A 26,872-nucleotide genomic window follows, 5' to 3' on the forward strand; every position below is an offset into this window, starting at 1 on the left:
CTCTGCTTCTTCTCCTCTTCCTCAGCCTACTCACTGTGAAGGTGATGAGGATCTACTTTCCCTTCATGCATAGTAAAACAGTAAGTATATTTTCTTTCTTGTGTGCTTTCCTTAATAAAATTTTTATTTCCCAACTTCCTTTATTGTAAGAATACAGCATATAATACCTATATCATAAAAACAGATGTGAATTGACTGTTTATGTTATCAGTAAGGCCTCTGATCAATAGTAGGCTATTATTAGTTAAGCTTTTGAGGGGTCGAAATTATATGTGGATTTTCTACTGTGTTGGAATCAGCACCCCAACTGCTACATTGCTCAAGGGTCAACTGGGCATACGTGTGTGTATATATACACACGTATATGTATATTATTACGTATATTTTAAAATTCATATAAAAACCCTCCTGCTACATACATAACTACTTCTATTCCCTGGCTCATCTGTTTTCCTTAAGTTTGGTGGTTTATTCATTTACTTTGGAATTTTGCTTTCCTGTTTCTGGTTTTCCATCTATATCTGCTGTTGATCTTTGTTTGTCCTTCTGTGTTTGAGAACGAAGAACTGGTTGACTTTCTAAGCAGCTAGTTTGGGCCGCCTTTGCTTTTACACATCCACCCACATCTGGACTCAGTAGGCTGATTTTGATCTTTATACATCGAGGTTTGGCTTCCTGATAAACAGACTGCGCGTTGTAAGAGACAAAGGGGGGACAGGTATGAAAGTTGAGGCTCTCGTCTGGGGTGCTCAAACCCACAGTGCCAGCCTTAGTCACCTGCCCAGCTGGCTTTGCTGTGTAGGGGTGTGTGCAGGTGGGGAGCAAGCAAAGCTCTTCAGTAGACAGACCTCAGGGAATCAGCAAGTGTTCGGGCCCCTTCCTTACACCCTCTGCTTTCTGTTAAGCTGTATCTCCCTGTCCAGAGCACAGCAGCAACCACCTCTTGCTTCAGGCTCTTCCAGAAATAGTCTCCTCTCTTTCCAGCCACCAGACACTTTGACGCACTCTCAGCTGTGCAAACTTGACTGATAGATCTTATTGACAGATTCTCCTATCCCCTTCTGTTTATTGTTTTGTATTTATTCTGTGAAAGATGAGGAGTTGAGCACTTTGCTTTCTGTCTTCTTCATTAGAGGATGACAAGGGAGAAAGGGATTGTCACGGTTGCTAAGTGAGCCAAGCTGTAGTACTTTCCACCCCAGGATGGTTGGTGGCCTCTTAGGAAATTTTGCTATCAGCGTTGTCTGAGTTCTGTAGCACAATTGCCTTGCCTTTTTTGTGACATCTTCATACATTTTAGTTTTTCTTTACTGAATGTGTCAGTTCCTCCTTAGATATTGTGGTTTGGAGTTACAGATGTTTCCCATGTCGATGAGAATGAGCTTGCATTTCTGATTTTCATTCTTCACAGGGAAAGGAGGAACTGTATGACTGGTTTCTTAATTCTTCCATTTTAGAAGTAGAATGTTACTGCTGTTTTAGTGGCCCCACTGGTAAGCGGGATTTCAATACAAAGTTTTTAATTTGTACCCTAGAAATGGTACTTTTTAAAACATAAAATTGAAACTTTTTATGTTTTCTCCTTCATAAAGCACTGCTAATCAAGAAGCATGCAGTTAGATGTGTTAGAATCCTTCCCTGATTATCACTTCTCTCTGAAAAATAAATCCCTGATAATTACTAAGAACTTTCAATTACTAAGAACTTTGTGGCAGAAGGGTTAACTTCATTTTCTCTTATACTCGATATTTAGTTCCTTTGAAAACCTGAACTTCTTATGAAGCCTCCTTTTAGTGGCAGAGATTGCTCTGCTTAATTCCTACATCGAAGCTGTTTTCAGTGAAAGCTGCGGCTCGTTAAGATTGCTTTGAGCTGATTTTTAATGCCTCTGGAAGTTGAGGTTGTTACTTAAAAGCAACCTGTTACTTATTCTACACCTTAATTTCTTAATTCCTTTATTTACTTAATTGTATTGTGTTAGGAATAATTGAGAAGTGGAGAACTAGCAAGACGTGGTCCACGTCCATAGTCATTGATCTTACATGTTGACTGGGTGTCTTACACACTTTTATCATTTAATCCTAATGATAATTCTGAGAGATACATATAGGCATTATTGTCTTCATCTTACAGTTTAGAAAAATGGGACTCAGTGGAGCATGATAACTCACTGTACATCCCATAGCCAACACCGCAGCCAAGGTGTGAGTCCAAGTTATTTGAGATCTTTTTGTCTCTTTGATTTTTATTATAGCCACCAACTGCTCTATACTTGGTTCATAATTACTGTTGGTCACTGGGATGAGCTTAGAAAGGTTCACTTGTCTCATTCTCCATAATTATATTAACAAAGATGATGCTACGTAGTCACTTAGATAGAACTATAATAATATAGATTATCTATGAGCCCATATTTGCGGAAGCAATGGTCACAAGTGTAATACCTGCTCAGGCACAGATTTGCTTAGATGAATTTGCTCAGCCGACTACTATTTTTGAGCATCTACCTTGTATCAGATACGTCAGTGGAAGCTGTGGGTACGATAGTCAAAGGCACAAGGTATGTTCTGTCCTGTTGGAGCTTTTATTTTTGGAGGGAGATTGTATAAAATAAATAAATGCATAATTATTTATATGATCACATTTAGATAAATACTATGGAAGATATAAATAGGGAGCTGTGATACCCCAGAGGTAATTTGGGGAGTGTGGAGGGACATTTGGAGGAGGAAAGGAGGGCTACATACTTAGATACTATGCTTCGGGCATTCACTCTTGTACCAAGGAAAGGGCCAGCTTGATCTGGTGGCACAGTTCAGTTCTGGATAGTGGGCGCAGGTGGGTTTTGGTTTGTGTCCGTACAATAATCTGCGTATAACCTTGGACAAGTCCCCTGATTATGAGCTCCATGAGGCAGGAACTCCATCCTGTTGGTCACTACTGTCTTCTCAGTTCCTAGAACGTTGTATGGCACATTCGAGCTGCACAATAAATATTTATTGAGAGAATGGGTGCAATTTAATGATGGTTATTGAAAATCTTGCTCTTTACTGGTGTCAGTGTCGGGTCTCCATTCGATAATCAACATAAATCCTCCCACCCACTCCCTGACCTTCTCCTTAGTATGGCTTGTGTGCAGTAGCTGAGGTTCCTCAACCATTCTGACCCCAGCAGGCAGCTCCCACTATGTGCATCTGGTTTCTACACCAAGTTCTTGGATTCAGCATACCTCCTTTCTCTGTCCCTCCCAGCCTCAAAGGCAAAGCAGCCATCTGCAGCTTGCTGAGTTTTCTTACCTTCTGCTGTTTAGCTCTTTTTACACCTATAGAAATAGTTTCATATATTCATTTTTTCTATTGAATTACTGACCAGAGTGTTCTGTTTTCTTGCTAGGCCTGACTCCTTTCTGGTAAAAATTTCTTCCATTTTCCGAAGCAGTGACTTCATACTTGACTTCTCACTTACACTTCTTTGAAAGAGGGACATTGTGGCCAAGGACTGTGGCTCACACCTATAATCCTAGCACTCTGGGAGGCCGAGGTGGGTAGATTGCTTGAGCTCAGGAGTTCGAGACCACTCTGAGCTAAAGCGAGACCCTGTCTCTAAAAAATAGCTGGGCATTGTGGTGGGTGCTTGTAGTCCTAGCTACTCAGAGGGCTGACGCAAAAGGATCGCTTGAGCTCAAGAGTTTGAGGTTATTGTGAGCTATGATGCCAGGGCACTATACCAAGGGCGACAAAGTGAAACTCTGTCCAAAAAAAAAAGAAAGTGAAATTGTGAGATTTCTAATGCTCAATAAAGATTATCCCATTGCGAAACAGTGATTCTTTTTAATATATTACTTTAGGACAGTAATAAAATTTGTACATATATGAACAAATATGAACCTTGTTGAATACTTAAGGTCTGACTATTCAACTATTTTGTAAAAGTGGATTTTTGTATAAATTTCTTCTTTAAGCTACCCATTAATTTTTTGGGACTGATATCCGTTGTAGCATTAGAAAAACTGGCCAAGATTTGCTTATACCTTTTCTGCTGAAAAGAAATAAATGACATGAGGAGTTAATCATCTAAGACTATATTTAGAAACTAAGTTTTGAGACATTGAAGTTACCCCCTTCCCTTTCAGTTTCAGTGAATTCTACACCACACGTGAAATTTTAATTATGCTGAAATAATGGATTTATGTAAACTGTTAAGAGAGCCAAATTGAATACTTATTTGAATTTCATTTCAAACTCAGGAGAAGCATCTCTTCTACCTACCTCTCCCTCCACACAGATCGCTTGCAGATGATTATGAAGCGTCATGGCTAGATACATGTGGCATTTTGCAGCAAAACCCTTGTATGGTGGATCCATCATTGTCATCAAACAGCAAGATTGATAATACCATGACTCAAAACGAGAAGTCCAGGACAACGCCTTTAGTAAGTATATTTTTAAGGGTTTCCCTTCTTTCAACTCAGTTCATAAACACAAGTATCACTTTACACATACATATACTTTCAAAAAGAATCGAGTAACACTAAAAAAAACATTCTCCATTGAATATTGATATTCATAGTGGTATTTCTTAACCTGGAATTCCTTTGGGTAGTGAAATTTAAGACTGCAGTTGCCTGTAGAGGAAACAGCCATGCAAGCTTCTCTTCCTTTCCAACTGCTACGGACAGCTCCATGCCTGAGGCCACTGACAGAGTGAAACCTAAAAGATACTGTTGTGGGTCATTTATTATGCCCATGCCAGCCTTGTTTTCTGTTGATGGGAAAGTGAGGATGGTTTGCTTTGGTTAATACAAAAAACGACTCGATCTTGCACACAGGATGTGAAAACTTTGATGACTTTGGCTGTGGACAACGGGATTATCTTGCGGTTTCCCACAGACGCATTCTTGGCTGGCAAGGTTGGAATTAACTGTGCATTACCCTAATAGGTTGAATTTATGACCATATAGATTATAAAGATGTTCAAAGTTTGCACAGACCCTGTATTGTGGAAATAATCTCAGTGTGTATGTTCAGAAATTCTATGATTGAGTTTTTTATTACATAAATGTTCAAACCTACACACAAGTAGAGAGGATAAACTAATGAGTTATCAACGGTTCTATAAGAACATCCTGCCAATCTTGTTTGATTTGTTCCTACCTTATGAGTTTTCAATTTCTAGTGTTTTGTAAGGCAAATTTCAGGTGTCATATCATGTAATATGTAAATTAATGTTTCTTTCACAATGGTCTCTTTTAAAAAGTACATATCTTTTCTATGTTTATCATGCATATCAATTAAGAACAGTATTTTAATATCAATTAATACACAGCCCACCTCAATTACCCCAACTGTCTTAAAAATATCATTTAATCTTTGTATATTTGAATCAAGAGCTAACCAAATTCCACATTCTACCTTTATCCAGGAAGGTCTCTTATGTGTTTTTTAGCTAATAAAAAGAGCTCTCCATTCTTCCTTATTTATTGATGACATTTATTTGTTGAAGAAACTGTATTATTTGTCCTAGATTCTGAATTTGGCTGATTGCATACTCCTGGTGTCATTTTCCTCAATCCCCTCTCAGTTGGATTTAGAAAGTTGATTAGATTCAGGGGCTATTTGGGGGGAGACAAAATACTTTCTGGGTGGTTCTGCGTACTTTCTGTTACACCATGTCAAGAGAAATGTACCGTGTCACGGTACAATTGATGAGGTTAACATTCTCAGTGGGATTTGTGTTGACAAATTTATTTGCATTTATTGTGAAGTTTCCCATCAAACTTTCTTGTAAAAATTGTATTAATAATTGTCTAGATCTATTCTTTCCCTGGGGTTTACAAAATGGAAAACTTTTTAATTCCGTGTTTCTTTCCGCATCTATCAGGTGGTATGCTTATATACCGAAAGATTTCATTGCAATTTGGTTTTTTAAATACAGTTCAGTGAGGGCAGGATGAATGCTGTCCTCTTCCTCCTTTCTCATCAGTCATCAGGATAATGTTCTTGTGCTGGCAATCTCCAGAGGTAACCAGGGAAGATACTATTTTTCTACTATCACCATTAACTCAGGGATATTTATGCCTTTGGTGTATTCCCATTGATTGCTATCTTCTTTTTTTTTTCTTATATACACAAACTGTTCATTTATAGCTAGAGAAAATCCCTTCAAGTTGGCTTGTTTCCTCCTTTTGAAACAATACCAATAGAATAGTGTTCAAAAATGTCCCTGATTGGCTGGACACAGTGGCTCACACCTATAATCCTAGTACTCTGGGAGGCCAAGGCAGGTGGATTGTTTGAGCTCAGGAATTGAGACCAGCATGAGCAAGAGTGGGACCCCCCTCTCTACTAAAAATAGAAAAATTAGCCAGGCATGCTGGGTCACACCTGTAGTCCCAGCTACTCAGGAGGCTGAGGCAAGAGGATTGCTCAAGGCTAAGAGTTTGAGGTGGCTGAGTTATGATGCCACGGCACTCTACCCAGCAGGGCGGGGTGAGACTATGTCTCACAAACAAACAAACAAAAAAAGAAATAAAGAAAAAATGTTCTTGATTTCTGCCCCTGACACTGGGTTATCCAGAGTGCTCATTGTCACAGGTTGTTTTTTTTCTGTTAGGTCCTCTCACTAGATAAGGAAAATAACCTATAAATTCATACTGACACTATTTCCAATTCAATTTATAAACCAAAGGGGTTCAGGCAACATCTTTGGTTCTATATGAGTATCTTTTTTCTCCTTTGTATAAAGCCCCAGTACTCACTGGCCTCAGGAAAAGTGTATGAGACTCAGTACAGAACAAGCACATTTATGTACATTTGACTTGCCTTTTGTCTGAACTTCCCTTGGCAATGGCTTCCACTTTTGCCATGGTCCTGGAGTCAGGTTCGTGCTGCCCTCACTGTCCCTGACATGGAGGGCCCTGCTGTGATGCTGTGCTGACTGTCTCCTTTCAAACGCAGGTGTGTCCTGGCATCCTTTGTCTAAGCCTGTGTTGGTCTCCCATTCCAGGGCTGCCCTGTTGCAGCTGGGACAGGATATCCTGCAGGATTTGCTAATCCCCACGCAGGTGATGGAGTGAATGATTTTGACCAATGAGATATAGAGAGCAAATGCTTGTCCTTTCTTCTCATTTCACACTACCCAAAGATTCAGTAGTTTCATAATATTTTCTTAAAGGTGCTCTACAAATTCCCAATCCAATGTATCCTAAAGCTTTGGGTAACTTTGCAGTGAATTCTCCCACAGTACCGGCTCTCCCACCTTCTAACTTCACTCTCTCCTTCCCACACTACGATTGCACTCTGTAGTAACATGTTCACACAATTTTTTGACTTAGGTTTGGTTTCCTAGGAAACCTAGTCTAAAACAATTTCCCAATCACTTAATCCTATAAAATATGTACAACAGGCTTGGCGCTCATAGCACAGTGGTTACGGTGCGAGCCACATACACAGAGGCTGGCGGGTTTGAAGCCAGCCCAGGACAGCTAAGCAACAATGACAACTGCAACAGAAAAATAGCCGGGTGTTGTGGTGGGCACCTGTGGTTCCAGCTACTTGGGAGCCTGAGGCAAGAGAATTGCTTAAGCCCAAGAGTTTAAGGTTTCTGTGAGCTGTGATGCCATGGGACTCTACCAAGAGTGACATAGTGAGACTGAACCTCAAAAAAAATAAAATGTACAACAATTCCCAAATAACAATACCGAAATCATTCCCAACAAAAACTATTGAAAGATCTGTCTGCAGTTCTTCCTGGCCTATGATCTCTCTCACAAGGGGTGAATGATCAAAATATGTGCTTCAGCATTATTTGAAAAAATTATTTTTAATGTGGTCATGCCAACAATTTGATATTCAGTTAGATTGATATGTTTGCTTTACATTTTAAAATTAAAAAAATGAATCATATTTATCTGGTTACCAAGGTAAACTATTAAAGAAGATGAATGCACACACTGTCATTTCTCCTCTCTTCCTTCCCTCCCTTTAGAAGCACCTTTTGTTTATTTTGTTTTGGTTTATTCTTTTATCTTTTCAAGGTCTTTTTCTATTGGGAATAGTGCTTCAGTGGACATAGGCTAAAATTTTTATATACATTGGAAAGCATAATAGTGGAGATCAAATACAGTGAGTGGCTGCCTGAATTCTTACCCATCTGCTCAGTTGCATGCCGTAGCACGCCAAACATGAAGGTAAATGGAGACATTGTGAACACATAATGTCAAGTACAAAAAGCAAGTTGCATAACCATGTATAGGGAAAAGGATTTATTATAATCTTCAGTGCAGTACTGTGCATCCTTCAGATATCATAGATGAGTATAGATATAGTATCTGTGTATCTATTTATCTATTGACCTATCTATTTATCTGAGAGATGTATATTTAAGCACCTGAAGTAATAACAGGGAGACATCTGAGGATGGGAGAAAAGGACTGGATTTGAAAATAGTGAGTGAAAGGAATATATATATCTTTTTGCATAATAAAATAATTATAATAAAGGGCTTGGAGCCACAGTCAGAAACCCCATTTTCTCATCATCAGAGTGATGTGATAGGGCAAATGAGGATCCTGTTGATTTGTGGAGTGGCTTTTCAAAATCAGCATTACACTTAGAATGCAATGTTAACTTATAAAAAAATCTACGGTAAAATTATACCTCCTTATGATTGCCATGTGTAAATGTCTCGTGCAGACAGAGTAAAAGAGAATCATGAACAGCAGAAGAACTGTAGTAAGAATGGTGGATAATTTTGTATCTTTTTTTTTTTTTTTTTAGAGACAGGGTTTTGCTTTGTCACCCAGGCTGGAGTACAGCAGTGTGATGGATCAAAGCCAACCACAACTGCAGCCTTAAATTCTTAGGTGCAAACAATCAGCCTGCCTCAGACTCCCAAGTTGTGAGTGATTTTTAATACTGCACTTTTTGTTCTGTTGCTCCTTTGGCTGAACAAAAATACCCTAAAATATATGCAGATGTCTACCCTCTTATTCTCCAATTTAGTGACTCCAACTAAAAAGAGAATAAGAAATAGATGGACACACTTCATTTTTTAAAGCCCCTAAGAGATATTGATAAACATACCCATAGTATATGAATAAATTAAATAGAAGCCTAATAAAAATCAAACCAAATATCAACTCAGAATTTTAAATAAAGGAAACCAAGTAGTGGACAATGAGAAAACTAAGGAGAAGAACGTTTGTCTCCTACAACCGGAAAAAGTTCTGGACCCGTGGTCACTATGCATTGTAGAAAATGAGAGTAAAGTAAGAAAATGCTTTATAGAATGGACAGATTATGTGCAAAGACTTCATGTTATATTTTAAAAAATTAAATTAAAATAAAGAAGACAATTTCTAAATCCAAGAAAAATAATATCAAGAACTGATTGCATATCAAGCATTATTTTAAGGACCTCCATGTTTTAGCCCAATCCTCAAATAATTTCTTGAGGTATGCACCACTGTGTTCCCCATTATATATATGTGAATAGCTTGTTCTACTTTATGGCTGAATAGTATTCAACTATATAATGTACCACACTTTGTTAATCCATTCACCAGGTGACTGTTTCCAGTTTTTGGCTACCATGAATAAATCTTCTAGAAATATTGACCTATATACACTTCTACATATCTGCACTGATTTCTAAATTCTCACTGAGGTTTCAAAATCCAAGAAAAGGCAAAGCAATTTAGAAGAGAAAGGGAAGGAACTTTATCATTAGAAGCCTAGCTATATCTATCTATCTATTTTTTTTTTTTTTTGCAGTTTTAGGCCAGGGCTGGGTTTGAACCCGCCACCTCCAGCATATGGGGCCAGCGCCTTACTCCTTTGAGCCACAGGCACCACCCAGAAGGCTACCTATATTTTTAAAGTCTAGTAATATAATGATTTTTCCACAAGAGTAGATAAAGCCTATAGAACAATAGAAAATACTCCTAAAGGGAAATATTGATGTAAAATAAATTGTCACGTGAACAGAAAGATTATAAATCAGTGGAGAGAATGAACAAAATATGTGTATTTGATGTGATGCAAGACTTTTTTTTTGGTCTGAGATGGTAAACAGAAATATGTTCTGAATGAAATCACTATAAACATCTGTGCACAGGCATGCCTATGAACATGACTTTTCATTTTTCTTGGGCAAATTTTTAGGAATCCTGAATAGTGTAGCAGATATATGTTTAGCTTTAGAAGAAGCTGACAAATTTTTTTACAGTATCTGTATCATTTTGCATTTTGCACCAGTTATGAATGAGAGCTGTTGCTTCCTTACCAGGACTTGTAATTGTCAGTTTTTTCTTTTTTTTTGGCCATGCCAGTAGGTATATAGTGATATTACACTGTGATTTAATTCGCATTTCCCTGACAACCAGTGATATTGGTATTTTTTTCATGATTACATTTATTCATCGTCTGTGCTTTAATGAAATATCTATTCAAATTTTTGCCCATTTTAAAAACCGGGTTGTTTTCTGTTTATTAAATTTGGGGAATGTATTATGTATTCTCTACAAAAGTACTTTTTGAGATAAATGTTTTTGTCCCCTGTTTTATGGTTCATCTTCTGCTCTTTGTTTTACTCAGTACAAAAGTTTTTAAGTACTTATTTAAAATGTATGTATTTTTAAGTATTTAAAATTTATTTAAGTATTTTATTATGATAAATTTATTAATGTATTCTTTATGAGTCATGTTTTTGATGTCATATCTAAGTAATAGTTGCCTGATTCATTGCCAAAAATATTTTTTGTTTTATATATTTATGTGTTTTAGGTTTTATGTTTAGATCTATGATACATTGTGAGTTATTTTTCCATATTGTGTAGACTCAGGTCCATGCTCATTTTTCTGCACATGGACATCCAGTTGTACCACAAGCACTGTTTGTTGGGAAGACTCTTCCATTAATTTTTCCCTCTGTCAAAATCACATGTACTTGGGTTCTGTTTCTGGATTCTTCTGTTCTGGGAGATCTCTGTGTCTAATCTCTTATTAATGTCACACTGTTTTATGATAGGTCATTAAATCAGACCAGATTTGTTCTTGGATGTTGTTCTTTTGCAAAATCGTTTTAGCCATTCCAATTCCTTTGGCATTCCATAAAAATTTTAGAACCAGCCGGCTGAATTTGATAATGAAGACTGTTAGAATTTTGACTGGGATTACATTGAATCTGTAACTAGTTTGAGGAATTTCCAGTTCTTCACTGTTTATTAATATATAGAAATACATCAGACTTCTGCATATCCACTTTTGTATTAACTTCTCATTGTTTCTGTCTGAAATCCCCCATGTGTTCATCATGCATGCTTTCCATCTTTTTTCAATAAATCCCTTAGCATTTTTATTGTAGGTTTTTAAATTGTTCATATGATATATCCAAAATCTAGGCCAGTACTCTCTGGTTGTCTTAATACCTTTATTGTTTAACAGCGGCTGTGTGTGTGTGTGTGTGTGTGTGTGTGTGTGTGAGAGAGAGAGAGAGAGAGAATGAGAATTTTTGGAGAATGCCTAACATTGCGTGCAAAAGAACCACGCAGACAGTGATAAGTAATAGTTACTCCTGGAATGAGCATGCTTGTTAATTTTGTCAATTTCTCAGCTATGTTTCTGCTCTGCTGTCACCGTAATTACTTTGTGCCACAGATTTCAAATTTCTTTCGTGGTGGACTGCAGCTTCCTCATGCTCAGTGTGAGTCCTGGAGGACCAGGGTTTTTCTCTCTGTCCTTTTAGCAGACCCCACCTGGGTGCACAGAGACAGGTTCCCTGTGCTTCTGCCTTCCTCTGCCAAGAAGAAAACTGTTTTTGTTTATTAATTGGTGCCAGACTCCTGTTACAGCACAGAACTTGTTTTCTCTCTCCTGCTCAGTTAGCCTCTGTGTACCTGAACCTCAGGAGGCGAGTTTTCTTCGCACTTCTCACCTTTCCTCCCATGACAACAAAACTCTGCTCACACAAGCAGGGTCTTCCTGAGAGTATATTCCCTTCCTGTTCTCCGTCAGCAGCGCATCCCGAGTGTATATTGTGTACCATCTCAGGCATAAGCAGGCTTCCTTCTTTCTCGTCACTGGCAGTTCCTTTTGACCTCTACTCCTCCCCTATTAGTAGCTGACTTTGCCTGGGGCCAGGGCTGGAGAATATTTATTCCCTCTCCCAGAAGCAGATGGCTTTTCTTTATGTGAAAGGAAAGTTTAGGATTTGCCTTAGTCTGTTAAATCTTTAATAAAATATGTAAACTGAGCAGCTTGAGAACCACAACATTTATTTTGAAAAGTTCTGGAGTCTGTGAAGCCTGAGAGGTTGGTCTGTGGCCCCAGTCGGGTCAGTGTCTCGGGAGGGCTCACTTTGTGGCTCATCCATTATGACTTCCTGGTGTCCTCACAAAGAGGCAGGGACAAAGCAGCTCTCTGGGGCCTCTTTGATAAGGCACCAATCCCGTTCACTGGTATCTGCCTTCATGACCTAATCACCCTTTAAGGACCCACTTTCTAATACCATAATCTTTTAGGATTTCAGCATACAGGATTTTTGGAGGACATAATCATTAAGTTCATCACAGAGTTCATTCCTGACCCAGAGAGGCAGCCAATTCCCTGATTATCAAGGTCACCTTTGAACCACTGATGGTGTCTCCCTCAAGTCTCTTGCCTTGCCCATCCAATAGGAGAGTGCTGGTGAGTGGGTGTGGAGTCCCTTTTAGCCTGGGACTCTTAGCATCTAAACTAGCCCACATTCAGCCTACAAGCTTTTATGAACATTTCCATTATCTTGTTCTTCCCTTTTTACATAGCTACTCCCTCTTTCTCTTGTGTTGTACCTGGACAGTTCCCGAGTCCCATCTCTTTTCAGAAGGAATAGGACCTGTTAGATTTAGTCCTTCTATTTGCCTTGTGGCATTAGCTCTCCAATGGGCTTACAAAATAGTTTAGTTTCTATGATTATCTAGATTTTGTTGTTGTTCTTAGAGTAAGGATGCTCTTATATTGGATATTTCCATATTCTCTGTTTGGTTTTTGAGACAGAGTGTCACTCTGTCACCAAGGCTAAAGTATCATGGTGTTAGCCTAACTCACGACAACTGCAAACTCCTGGATTCAAGCAATCCCCTTGCCTCAGCCTTTCCAGCAGCTGGGAGTGCAGGTTCCCATGAGGCTACTTGGTTCTAATTTTAGTAGAGATAAGGTCTTGCTCTTCTTGCTCATGCTAGTCTCAAGCTCCTGAGCTCAAGCATCCTCCTGCTTTGGCCTCCCAGAGTGCCAGCTAGCATTGCTCCTGGCTAGAATTTTCTATATTCTAAGTAGACACAGAATTTTAACCAAATTTTGGCATTTATTTCAGGAGAAAAGAAAATGAAGGAATGAGTTGGTTAAAACCCAACTTACTTACTCTGCTAAGTAAATGACTGAAAAATAGTTAAAATTGGTGAATCAAAAGGCAGCAATGGAGGTAAATACTAGAATAAAGTTAAAAGATTTGAAAGTGGTTACCTTTGGGAAAGAAGTTAGAGGTAATAAACTACTTGGGGGGGGGGGAATAAGGTGGAGGAAAGGCCATGAGCTTCTTTTTTATGTTATAAGCTTTTTGCCTGACTTGGCTATGGAGGCATTATTTTGACCAGAATTATTATTGTTTAAGGTATTAAAAAATGCCTTAAATTACTTAAAAAATACTTTAAATACCATTTTTTTTTTTTACTGTTGATGAAACTTTTAAAAAATTTAAATAGGAAGTTACTTTAGTTAAAAACAAAACAAGCAGAGGGTCAAATGTAAATATCCAAGTGATGGAGAAACATTTAAAAAGAACGAAAAAAATGTAATAAGGAAGAAAAAACGAAAGTATCCTTGACTTAGAAATGATTATGGTCAACAACTAGTAATAATCCTTTCAGCAATTCTTTACACAATTATAATGAGATGAATAGTTTGAGGAATGATAGGTATTGTGTTATAAATTGTCCAAGATTGTCTTGGTTTTTAACTGAAAGACATCCATATGTGAATGCCTCAGTCACTGGTAAACTGGGATGTTTGGTGCCTCTGAGGTGGCAGGTGCTGATTTTTATAATGTGGGATATTTAGCATACTTGGTAAAATTGGAACAGAATTTGTTAAGGCTGTGTTTCTGCAAGTTGTGTTGTGTGGGTCCAGTTATCAGCGAAGTTTCTTCCTTCTCTTCATCCCTAAGACAGAAAGACTAGCTCCTCCTTTTTCTCCTCCTCCTCCGCCTACTTAACGTGAAGATGAAAACCTTTATATGATCCATTTCCACTTAATAAATATTGGTTTCTCTTCCCTATGATTTTCTTTTCTCTAGATTACTTTATTGTAAGAATACAGTTTATAATACATACAACATACGAGGTATGTATTAATCAACTGTTTATGTTATTGACAAGGCTTCTAAGTCAACAGCAGGCTATTTGTAGTTAAGATTTTTGGAAGTTGAAACTTACACGTGGATTTTTGACTGCACGGGCCGTTATCCCCAACCCTCACTTTCTTGAAGCATCAGCTGTGCTCAGCAACTTTGTGAATGAATAGACATTTCTCCCAAATATCATTCTTATCCAATGGTCAAAGATTATGGGTACTTGCTTTGTTAAACAATAGTTCATTCCTTGTTGATCTGTAAACATTTCAAAACATTTCACTTAGGCTGCTTATCATTTATTCATTAGGATGAATGACGTTCGGGTATCTACTTAGGGATAAGTGATAGGAAATATATGGTTCTATAAAAATATACCACCAAGGCAAAATTTTATCTTTATTCCTATTTCATAAATTAGTTGCAGTCAAGCAAACAACTACTTCAGAAGACTAAAATTTTTAATTTTGATTAAAATGCCTTATTTTGTAAGTAACTTTATAAGACTTTGTTATTAACACCTAGCTTTTTTTTTGGTAGAAACATAGTTCTATTTTTCATTCTTACCCATAATTGCCAGATACATTAAAGTAAAATTTATATTCTTGGCATACTACAAGACTAATGCACGATTAATATTACAGATGGTTTATTTCCTTACAGCTTATTTAGTTTAACCACTAATTTCTAATTTACTCTATGATACATTATGGAATCATGCATTGTTCTTAAATTAAACTTTTTAAAAAGGTCTGGCACAAATGGAGCACAGATATAAAGGATAGAAAATCTTACAATGACATGTTAGTGGTTGTTGACATTGTACATTGGGTTGAGCTATCGGAAAGGATATTGGTAGCACAGGTTTCTGTAAACTTCAGTCCTTCCTAGTCTGTCCTTTCCTTTCCCACTTTCTTCCTATTTTTTTGTTCAGTAGGTCATGCGAATCTCTCTGTAAAATGCACATTCATTTCCTTCCAGATTCATAGGAAACAGCCAGTGCTGTCAGAAGATCATACTTTAATGTTTTCACGCACTTCCTGCTCTTCCATCCCGATCACATATCCCAGACTTGTTTTGAAATTACGGAGAATTCTTGTTATTTTACTAATTTGTTTTGTTGTTTATTCCTCACTTTCTGGATTTTCCCCTTAAGGATATTCCATTCTTTCATCCCTCTATTCAAATGTCCAGGCACTTTCCTGCCTCATCTGCCCCACAATCCTGCACAGTCCCAGCCATGGAGACTGCTTCCCGCTTTACAGAGAATGAAGACCCTCCCGGGCGTATATTGCCTTGAATATCTGCCTTGGCCTCCACCAATTGATTCATATTTGCATCATTGTTTCATCGCCTTTTCATGTTTTTAAGAAAGCCGTATCATCAGCCCTGCCTCTCTCATCTCTCTGAGCTGGACTTTCTCATTTATTTTTGTACCCTTGGGCCCATACCTAGTAAGTAGTTAGTAATTTCATGAAATGGATGAGTGAATACTAGGCAGTGTCAGAGAATACGATACATGAATAATCACAAGTAAAATTGAACATAGAAATTACTTTGACCTGTAAACAGGTAAATTAAAGAATAGGTGTTGTAGGTTCTGAGAACAAGAGAACAGATCGTATATGTTATTGCAATTATAATGGTACAAACTATCTGTTCACACACACCCTGTCCTAAAGTAAATGTGACTTCTATACCTTTAAACGAATTACAGTGAGATATAGGTCATTGTTTTAGCTTTTATAGGACTGAGATTAATTGTAATTATGATTTAAGAACATGAGGTCTATATTTTCAGGTGTGATGAATGATTTCCATTCACACTGATACCACTATGAAAACACATGGACTATAAATTAGTCATATTAAATTACTTAACAATTGCCTACATAGGGTGGGAGAGGGTAAAAAAAAACAATCGCGTATGTATAATAATTTTTAAGAAATTCCAGCATATTTCTTATGTTGATAAAGAAAGAGAATTAATAATAATAATGGTAATTCTTAAGATACACTTAAGATTTATTCAAATTGTGCTAGTGAGATAGAAATTTTTCTTCTTGCATTCGCTTTTTCAAGTGCTTTGCTAAATTTCATTATAAAATAATGTGTTTGTAACAAAATAATATACAACCATAAAGGAATTGGATAATTCAGAAAAATATATAAAAAAGAAGATTAAAATGTCTTGCAATATGAACTCTCAGAGATAACCACTGTGGCTATATTTACATACAATCTTTCTGACTTTTTTTCACATGCCCTTTTGAATACATTTCCAAAAAGTAAATTAGTTCTATGCTTCGTGTTTTATAAAATCCATGTTTTAAGCAATATGCTAGGAGTAGCTAGCTTCCCATGGTAAAATTAGAAGTTCACATTATCACTTTTAATGACTCCAAAGCCTTTCATTCACAGAATCAAAAAAAATGTATTCAATCAATTTCTTCTGACTGGACTGTTAAGTTTTAATTATACCACCAATATAAAAATGCTATGTCAAGTTATCAAAAACACATTTATCTTTCTATATGTTTGTTAATTTTATTTGGATAAACATCTAAAAGTAGAATTTCAAACTCAAAGGGAATATACATATTTAAGGGTGTGTGTGTGTGTGTGTGTGTGTGTGTGTGTGTTAGATTATAGCCCAAGTAAGGTGATTTCATCCAGCCGAGTGGACAAAGAATGGCATATTATGCACTTTTGGCCAATGAGCATAAGGGAAGCTGGCTAGGGCATCTTACCATTGTTTCTTCAGTATGAAAATTTTTATGAAATAAAACTTTTCTTCTGTCTCTAGTCTTGAATGTTGATGTCTGAAATTATGATAGCTTTTAGACCATGAGGAAGCCAGGCAATGAGAGAGACATCCTCTGAGCATGGCATAGCAGTAAATATGGAAAGAACCTAATTATATGAATGAGTCAGTGAATTAACCAACCCTAGAATCATCTTACTTTCCTGGTTTGGTTATGTAATTAATAAAAACCCTTTAGCCTAAAGTAGCAGTTCTCAAAGTAAGAAACCCTTTCAGAAAGTCTATGGATTCAAACTATTGTCCTAATTCTACTAGGATGTTATTTGCTCTCTCCATTCTCTTTCAGAGTATACTGTGGGGTTTTTCAGAGCGTATGTGATATGCAATATGGCAACACATTGAATGCAGAAAATATGAAAATCTGTCTCCTATTAAGCCAGATATTTAAAGATTGGTAAAACTATATAATTATCCCACTCATTAAAATTTTTATTGCTTTGAAAAGTGTTTTTCATATTATGTGAACAAATGATGGACATTGTTTTGTTATTTTTAAATGAATTAATAAGTACAAACTTTCAAAATGTCCTCATTTTTATTTATGGTGTAAAAATTATCAGTAGATATATTACAAATAAGCAAAATCTTTTGAGAACATTCAATAATTTTTGAGTGTATAGGATTGTCTTAGTTTATTCAGGCTGCTATCACATAATACCTTAAGTTAGGTTGCTTATAAACAACAGAAATTTATTTCTCAAAGTTCCAGAGGCTGGGAAGTTCAAGATCAAGGAAAGTGCTGCCAGATTTGTTCTCTCCATGAGGACTGGCTTTCTTGTTCATAGATGGCACCTTCTAGCTGTGCCCTCACCAAGTGGAAGGGGCAAGGTAGTTCTGTGAGACCTCTACTATAAGGTCGTTAATGCCCTTCAAGCAGGCTTAGCCCTCATGACATCATCAGCTCCCAAAGGTCCTATCTCCAAATACCACCATGTCAGGGATTAACTTCAACATGTGAATTTTGGGGGGACCCAAACATCCAGATTATAGCAGGAATACTGAGACCAAAATGCGTGAGAAATGCTCACGGTCTAAGCCAACGTTTCTTCATTGTCTCCTGGCAGTGAATAAGATAGAATTGTCTTTTTTGAATAAACAATGTTATTATTTGATAACAAATAATTATTGTTATTATTTTTGAGAGTGGTAGTGTGTGTGTGGGGGTAGAATCTATTGCTTTTGCCAGAAGGATTTTAGAATTTTCATTTATCCTTAAATAAAAAAATGCTAATTTTCTCAGAAATGTTCCCAGCATATGAAATGATTAAGCATTTGTTTCCTCTTCATTTTTTCCCCCATTAATTTTCCCGGAATACACAGATCCCTTGCATCTGAACACAAGTTTCTTTTCTCCTTTCGTAAAAAGCTTAATTTCTTTTTTTATTTCATTCTCCCTTACTGCCTGTTAACTTAGATTGACTTCTGAGACTTTCTCTCAGTTTTCTCTTCTCTTTCCTCATACAATCAGTCTTTTCTGCTCAGTTTCACCTTCATTCTTGAAGGATTGCTTGTGTTTATTCCCCACAATATTGATTTAATTAAACACATCCCAGGTTCTGCTTCAATTTAGTTTGTCATTCCTATATTTTGTCTTTAGTATTCTTGAGATCTTATCTCACCCATCTTCTTTCAAATACTCTCTTGCTTTCTTTCCTTCTCCTTAGATTGTTTTATCTTCCAACGAAAATTTCTCACCGTATTTATGGAGGATACTAGCTTCTACCAGATCCCTTGTTATTTTGTTTTACGGCATTTCCCTTAGATTCCTATTTCTATGACATCTTCCATTTTTCTGTCTTACTTGTCTCTAAATAAGGAAAAACCTATCCAGACTTGAATGTGAGGAGTGAAGTAAAGGGATTGCACATTCCTGGCGACCCATCTCCCAATAGTGTGATTTTTATCTGCTTCTCATTTTATACCTGGCATGGGGGGGGCGGGGAGCAAGCTGGTGCACTCACCCCAACTTTTAATGGGCACAAAACAGCATTTACTTCTGTCCTGAAAACTGAAGGTGAAGCATTTATCCATTATGTAGGTGAAGCATCCTACATTCTAGAACATTCTAGAACATGCCGTGTTTTCATTGACAGTCTCAACTCCAAGCACTTCACTTCTGGGCTGACCACACCCAGAAGACATTGCAACAATACTGTTTTTTTTTTATGCTCTCTGCCCCCATATGTGGAAGAAACATTAGTGTTTTTTTAATAATTCAGTTTGTGAGTCAAACGTACCTTAGTTTTTCTTTTGAAAGTGTCACATAAATATTACCTTTAACTTTGAAGTGCCCTCAAAGGTTACCAAGACCTCTTTTGCTTTCTTAGAGACATGGTTATAGTTGAATGATATAAAAACTGAAATGGTTTAAGCTTAGTTACTTTTGAGACATTCATCTGATTTCTTTAAAACTTTAGTGTAACTTGAAAAGTGCCTTCATTTTGTTCTCATTTTAATTCCTCTTTAAATGAATAACCTCTCAGGCTAATAGGCAGGAAAGTGGCAACTTTCACTGTAAGATCAGCACTGGAAAGTTATTTCACTAATTTCTTGGCCTTGCTCAAGTCTCCTGGATATATTTATTAAATTATATGTGTGGCTTTTAGACCTTCACGTGGCTCAGTCTGACTAATGATGTTCAAATTGAAATGTTTTACACCAGCGGTGCATCTTACAAGGGTATATGTGAAACTTGGTAAATGGTCTGTAAAGCTAGTGAATGATGCCCCATGATCATATTAATGTACACAGCTATGATTTAATAAAAAAAATGGAAATATTTACTTCAATAAAACACGCCACTTTAAATTTATCTTTTAAAAAGAAGTATTAACAGTTAAGAACAATATTACGTCTTTTGGTCAAAAAACTGATGTTGATTTCAGTACAAAAAATTAATTACACTTGGCTGAGTACAATGGCCTCCCTTCCTCCCTCCCTTCCTTCCTTCCTTCCATATTATTTCAAGTTGAGGGTACAACGAATTATGTTACACTGATTGCATTTGTTAGGTAAAGTCCCACTTTAATTGGGTCCTGCCCCCCAGAGGTGTGCCATACCTATGACCCCCATCCCCCTTCCTCCTCCCCTCTCGCCACTTCTTCATTCCCCTGACCCCCACCTTGAATTGATTTGAGTTTTTCTCTTATGAAGGTATGTATTCAATTGTCTACATGGAATACTAGTCAGCATTAAAAAAGATACAGACTTTACATCTTTTGTATTAACCTGCTGGATAGAGTTGGAACACATTTTTCTTAGTAAAGTATCACAAAAAACGAGAAGCAAGAATATAATACACTCAATCCTAATATGAAGCCAGTAGATGGCCTTCTTTTTAACCTTTTGATTACCAAGAAGTAAAAGCATTATACATATATAGTATTTTTTATATTTTAATCTTAAATATGTATGCAGTTAAGGGACATGCTCACAGAGATTTTTAGTAAAACTATTTTTAAATAATTTTTGCATGAGGTTCTGTATGGAAACCACTGGGAAACCGGGTGTTGCTCACTTTTTGTGATAGTCAGCAAAAAATTCTTGTTCTTGCTCATACAGAGTCTGGTTCTACTTGTCTGACACACCCATTTTGCACAGTGTGGATTTTTAGTCATATTGTACAACGCACACCTTCTGGGTGTTACCCGAACAGGCTTATTTTCAGCTGTGTCTGATTGTTTCTGTCCAGGAACATACAGCTTGAAGTTATTGGCGATAGCTACTGATAATTCTATTTTTAGGGTAAACTAGTTGTGCCCTTACAAGTCCTGCAATTACAGCTCATCAAAAGTCTTTGAAGTTCATGCCCTCCTCTGGATTTAGCTTCTTGAAATTAATGGTGGCATTATGTTCTGTGACGTCCAGTAATTTCTGAGGGAAATAAGCACTCAAAAACCTTAGCAGTGATGTCATTCCTTCAGGAATATTTGGTCCATCTTCTGAAATTTCAGAGGCAGGGTCGTACACCCAATGACACAAGCAGTTTACCATACTTCCTGCAAATTCATTGTTTTCTCTTGCTGGTACTTGATTGTCACACTCCATGGCAGCTCCTTCTAAATCTTTTGTTTCATCAGCCAGATCTTGAAGAAAATGTGCTTCTGGATTTTCAAATTCACCTTCATTGTCACTTTCAGATGCACATGACTCACCATCTCTTGGTATTTCATCCAACAAACTGCACACATTCGCACTGGTCCCTTCAATTGCCCTTGATCTCCCCACCCCCACTTTTGAGGCTATGCAGCTGCGTAGACTCCAGATTGTGATTACAATCTGAAACCACACCCAATTGTGATTTTTTTTTTCAAAATTTTGCCAGAATAATGATTTACCATAATGCAAACATAATCTGAAACTTAAAATTATATATACCTTTTAAAAAAGTTAAATATCTCATTTTATATAGTCATAAGTAAACATAAAACTCTGGCAGCACAGCCATACACATAAACGCAATGTTCCATGACAAACAAAGAAAAGGCAGGAAATACATGCAACTTTACAATTTGAGTACAGCAGTCACCACGACAGGTCAGCAGCTGACTGTCACATTCAGTGACACTGAGAAACCACCTTCGAAAATATGGTTATTCACCAAAACCACTAGAAACAAAAGGGTTAAGAAAATTTCCCCTTACTCTCCTGATAGAGTAAAAAGATTAGTTGAGAATAAAAGTGTTAGTATAACTTGAAAAGTGCCTTCATTTTGCTCTCATTTTAATTCTCATACATGGTAGGAAAGGTAGTTACTTCACAGTGCCAAAGGAAATAAAATCCTACACAAAGCGATTATAATTACATCTTTTTTTTTTTTTTTTTGAGACAGAGTCTCACTATGTCACCCTCAGTAGAGTGCTGTGGTGTCACAGCTCACAGAAACCTCTAACTCTTGGGCTTAAGCGATTCTCCTGCCTCAGCCTCCCAAGTAGCTGGGACTACAGGTCCCTGCCACAACGCCCGGCTATTTTTTATTGCAGTTGTCATTGTTGTTTAGCTGGCCTGGGCTGAGTTCATACCCACCAGCCTTGGTATATGTGGCTGGTGCCATAACCACTGTGTGTGCTGAGCCTATAATTACATCTTAACAATAAACATTGTGAGTCATCATGTACATGCGCTGTTGGGCATGGGAATTCAGGAGTGAGACCTTTCTTGATGGGTACAGTTAAAGTTGGTGTGGAGACTGAGTTCACAAAAACAGTGGGCCTCAAACACAGAGCAAGTATTATCTCTCCCTCACTGGAGAGTCACAGGAGGTGAATGGTCCAGGCTGGAGGGTGGTTCTGCTCTAGGCCAGCTGAGCTTTGCATCACAGCTCTGCCACCAGTGACTGTTTTCTTGAGGCAAGTTGCTTAACTTCTAATAGCATCAGCTGTCTCATTTCTAAAACAAATAATAGTCCCTGAGAACTAAATGAGATAACCTTAAAATGCTTAACACAGAGAAGAGGCTCAATATAATTTAGTTTCCTTATTCTTTCCTCTTCTCTACAATTGTCTAGCAGGTAGATCATTAACCTTTGAAAAACAGCATTTGCATAAACACCAATAAGGCCTGTTAAATTAATTTAATTAGTTTTATTTTTACTTTCTTACCTTTGAACTACCTCAAGTTATTTTTAAAGATTTAAATATATTCACTTTGGGGGGTTGAGGAGGGAGGATCACGTGAAGCCCACAGATTGAGACCAGCCTGGTACTATAGAGGGTCTCTATAAAATTTAAAAGAAGGATAAGGAAATTACTTCAGCCTGATGGCAGCTGTCTGTAGTCGCAGCTACTTGGAAGGCTGAAAAGGGAGGATCACCTGAGCCCAGGTGTTCAAGGTTGCAGTGAGCCATGATTGGGCCACTACACTCCAACCTGAATGACAGAGGAAGACCCTGTCTCTAAAATTAAAAAAAATCGGTAACACTCTATATAATTAGAATTACATAACTAGAATATTCTTATATTCTCCCAACATAGGGGATTTTCCTTTTATGAAAAAATGATGTCTCACTCTGATTTATATATGAGAAATTCAGTCTCCTTTTAACTACTGGTGGGAAATTGCAGATGTTGCTTCCACATCCTGTTTGTAGCTTCCCATGCTGAACTTGGGTCCCAGGAGCTCTTGATCTCCCTGGTAGCACCTGGCCACCTCTTGGCTTTATCTTCTTAGTGATCCAATTGTCTCTGGACCCCTCCTTCTGTCCCAACATAGCCATAACCCCCTGTCTTTAATCGTCAGGGTTACATTAATGAAAGACCATTGTGAAATTAGTGGTTGATAAACTTTTACTGGATACCAGAGAGTGGCAAGGGACAGGGCATTATCTTATCAGATAGGAAAATCATTAAAATCAGGTCTGAGGCATGACTGTTTCTGAAGTCCAACAGCTGAACTTCATTGCAGGAACCCCCTTTCTTTAAATTTCATTCTACAGAGCGGTTTCGCCTTCTCTGTTCTCACTTCTATGTTCCAGTTTTGCTGCAGCCCCTGCTGTCTACAACTGTGGCTCTCAGGGCGACCACTTCTCTCCTCCCAATGCAGAAATGGTAGCTGTCAGTGTGCTTGTGAGTGCGCTTTCCATTCGGACTCACGTCACTCTTTCCATTTATGAACTATATGCTTTCCGTTCGCTGCCGGCTTTCACGTAGTGTTATTTAAGCACTCTCCCTCTTCAACCTGTAATGCATTAAAAACAGACTTTAAAATGAAACGTTTTAAAGTTCTGAAAGTTTAAACATCTTGCCCAAGAATTAAATAAAACAAACAAACCACCACCAACAAAAACCTTTTGAATGTGAAAGCCCAGAACAAAACTTTACTTGGTCTGATGTCAAGCCCTTGCCCTGCTATTCTACTGAGCTGAATCTTGTGGTCTTTTTTTTTCTTTTTTCTATAGAAGGTCATAAATATGGACTGGTACCCAGTAAAATGGAGTGTCATACATATCGAGTGTCCTTAACAAAATAAAATAATTGGTTTCAAATAATTGAGACTTCCTTTTCAAAATGTTGGTGTGGAATTATGGAAATACACAGCAGGAATTTCTACCCATGTAAAGGAACATTTTGGTTTCAAAGGCTGTTGAAATCTGATATCTGTCACATCTGTGATCCAGAAGTCCCAAGGGCCAGGGATTATCCAACGATGGTACAAATGGAATAGATGTTTCATTGTTTATAAAATGCTCAGTATAAGTGCTGGCTGTCAATGCCAGGTCATGGGAGACTATTTCTTGGCACCTTTCCCAAACTGCCAAAAATATGACAACTATTAATTGTCGGTCCCCCTGAGAGGAAAGCAATTTACACCACAGAAATCAAACCCATAAGGGAAATATTCAAAACTAGTAGTGGATAAAACTATACCTCAAGTCTGCTAGGTAGCCAAATTTACCCTCCAACCTGTGATGCAATCACAGTGGTCTCCTAGACGACATCTCCATCCCCAGAAATACAGTAATGTTGCCTTCTTCTAGTTCCTTTTCTTACAATGCTGGATTCTTATTTACTACTAATGTGCTCAGCCTATTAACAATAATTGGTTCACATCTGTGAGCTTGAATATAAATTGCGGTATCTTAGATAATAAATTTGTACTTACATATGCCAGTACACTGTCCAAAATATATCCCACCATACGAAGAGTAAATTAACAGCCTTTTCAATCTAATTTCTCAAAGTAGATTTCCAGATAGTTTTGTTATAGCTTAAAGTCTTTTTAACTGGTCAACCACAAAAAGAGGAATGAGGGAAAAATAACAGAATAATGGAAAATTCATTAAAATTTTCTGCGTAATTTGCTCACAGAAGCAACATTTTATAGCATCCTGGTAAACCCAGCACTTACTGATATAATCCCACAGTCATTGGGTTAGTGATTCAGTTCAAAGTTTTCCTAGTTTATGTCTTCTTGAAAATATTCACAGTTGTCCAGAGTTCTAAAGTCAGCACTTAGGTGTAACACATTCCTATTCTCATTTTTTTTGTGGATAAGAGTGGGTTGGTATGTTGAATCACAAAGCAGTAACAAGAATTGCTTTCTCCTCTGATCTGGTGTATGAGAAAACCACAGAACAATGCACGGACTGAGCCTGCAGGTGCGCAGGCCGCCCCATAACAGAGAAGCATTATTCCCCAGACTCTTTCTGGTGGTGTCATCGTTTGTGCTGAGACACAAAGACGTAAACAAATGCCCAGTGTTGGCTTTGCTTCTGTGCTCGCCTCACGAGGAGCCTGAACTGGGTCAGAACAAAGTCAAATGGGAGGGGGTTCATAGGCCAATTTCAGCATCAGCTGATATTTTGAAAAGAGGAAAGGAGAAAATAACTAGGGATGGTTTAGAAAACTCTGTTAATTTTTTAAGATTTATTTTTCCATGTAAATTGGTTTGTCTTAGTAACAATGGCTGGAAAGCCAAAGCAGGGACTTCTTAATTTATTTTTTATGAGGAAGATTCTTTAATTTCTCTTGCCTATGATCAGTTTATATTTCAGGTGTGATTGACAACCCAGAGGTTTTATTGCCTCATCTGAAAAGTTACAAAACAGAAGCCTCACTTCCCTCAAGGTCACCTCTTTCTATGTTGGTGAACCCAATAGAATGTCAATTGAAACTGTTAAATTTAATAATTTAATTTAATTTGCTATTAGCCCGTTTGGTTAGCTAAATTAAATATTCGATTGCTGAGAAGCCAAGAAAAGCTGAGGGTCACTGTTATATAGTTTCATTACAGTTTTGCAAATACATTGAATGGTGCTGTTAATTTTACAGATGATTACATTAAGCTTCTGCGTTCCATTTTATTTATAAGATTAGGGCACTGGCCCCATATGCCAAGGGTGGCAGGTTCGAACCCGGCCCCAGCCAAACTGCAAGAAAAAAATAGCCAGGCATTGGGGCAGGCGCCTGTAGTCCCAGCTACTCGGGAGGCTGAGGCAAGAGAATCACCTAAGCCCAAGAACTGGAGGTTGCTGTGAGCTCTGACGCCACAGCACTCTTCCAAGGGGACAAAGTGAGACTCTGTCTCAAAAAAAAAAGGAAAAGAAAGAAAGAAAGAAACTGGAGGTGATAAACTGCAAGTAATCTTGTATCATGTAATATTTTAATTAAAATAATGTAATATTTTACATAATACAATTTTCTACGGCTTTAAATAAAGTCATATTTTCAATAATCAAATCATGCTAATTGGAGACCACGCATGACCTCAGTACACCTTAGGCCTTCTCTCTTTGCCAAGAGGATGTTTCTGTGAGTTTCTTGGGGCTGCGTTATGCACGTTTAGCACCTGCTTGTTTCTCCACGGTGTTCCCTTATCACGTTGCATGAACCATCCACCTAGAGGCTGTCTAACCTTTTCTCTTTTTCTGCTGCACATTGGAAGAAGAAGAGTTGTCTTGGGCCACACATTAAATATGCAAACACTAACAAAAGAAAAAGTAAGCAAAAGAAAAATTAAGTACATCATTTTCATTTTATTTTTGTTTTTTATTTTTTTTTTCTTACAGGGGAAAGCGCGAATGCAGTCCCCCACTATCACAAATTATGCAGTCGAGTTTCCCACATTTGGGGAAATCGCAGGGGTCAGCACATCCGGAGTGCAATGGATAAGCCTTGCCCTGGGAAAACCACCTTCGTGATCATGGTATCTCCCCTGCCAGGTAAGTAT

At 37.6% G+C, this 26,872-nt stretch overlaps 1 long non-coding RNA gene and 1 other non-coding gene across 2 annotated transcripts; one reads left to right on the top strand and one right to left on the bottom strand.

Annotated features, from left to right (window-relative positions):
• On the top strand, positions 1-26,852 carry LOC128590414 (uncharacterized). Its single transcript, XR_008381274.1, has 3 exons — positions 1-80; positions 4,285-4,432; positions 26,712-26,852. It is a non-coding gene; the product is annotated as an uncharacterized LOC128590414 (long non-coding RNA).
• On the bottom strand, positions 26,709-26,872 carry LOC128591103 (U1 spliceosomal RNA). Its single transcript, XR_008381529.1, has one exon. It is a non-coding gene; the product is annotated as a U1 spliceosomal RNA (small nuclear RNA).

Source organism: Nycticebus coucang, chromosome 7 (genome assembly GCF_027406575.1).
Source record: "Nycticebus coucang isolate mNycCou1 chromosome 7, mNycCou1.pri, whole genome shotgun sequence".
Lineage (NCBI taxonomy): Eukaryota > Metazoa > Chordata > Mammalia > Primates > Lorisidae > Nycticebus > Nycticebus coucang.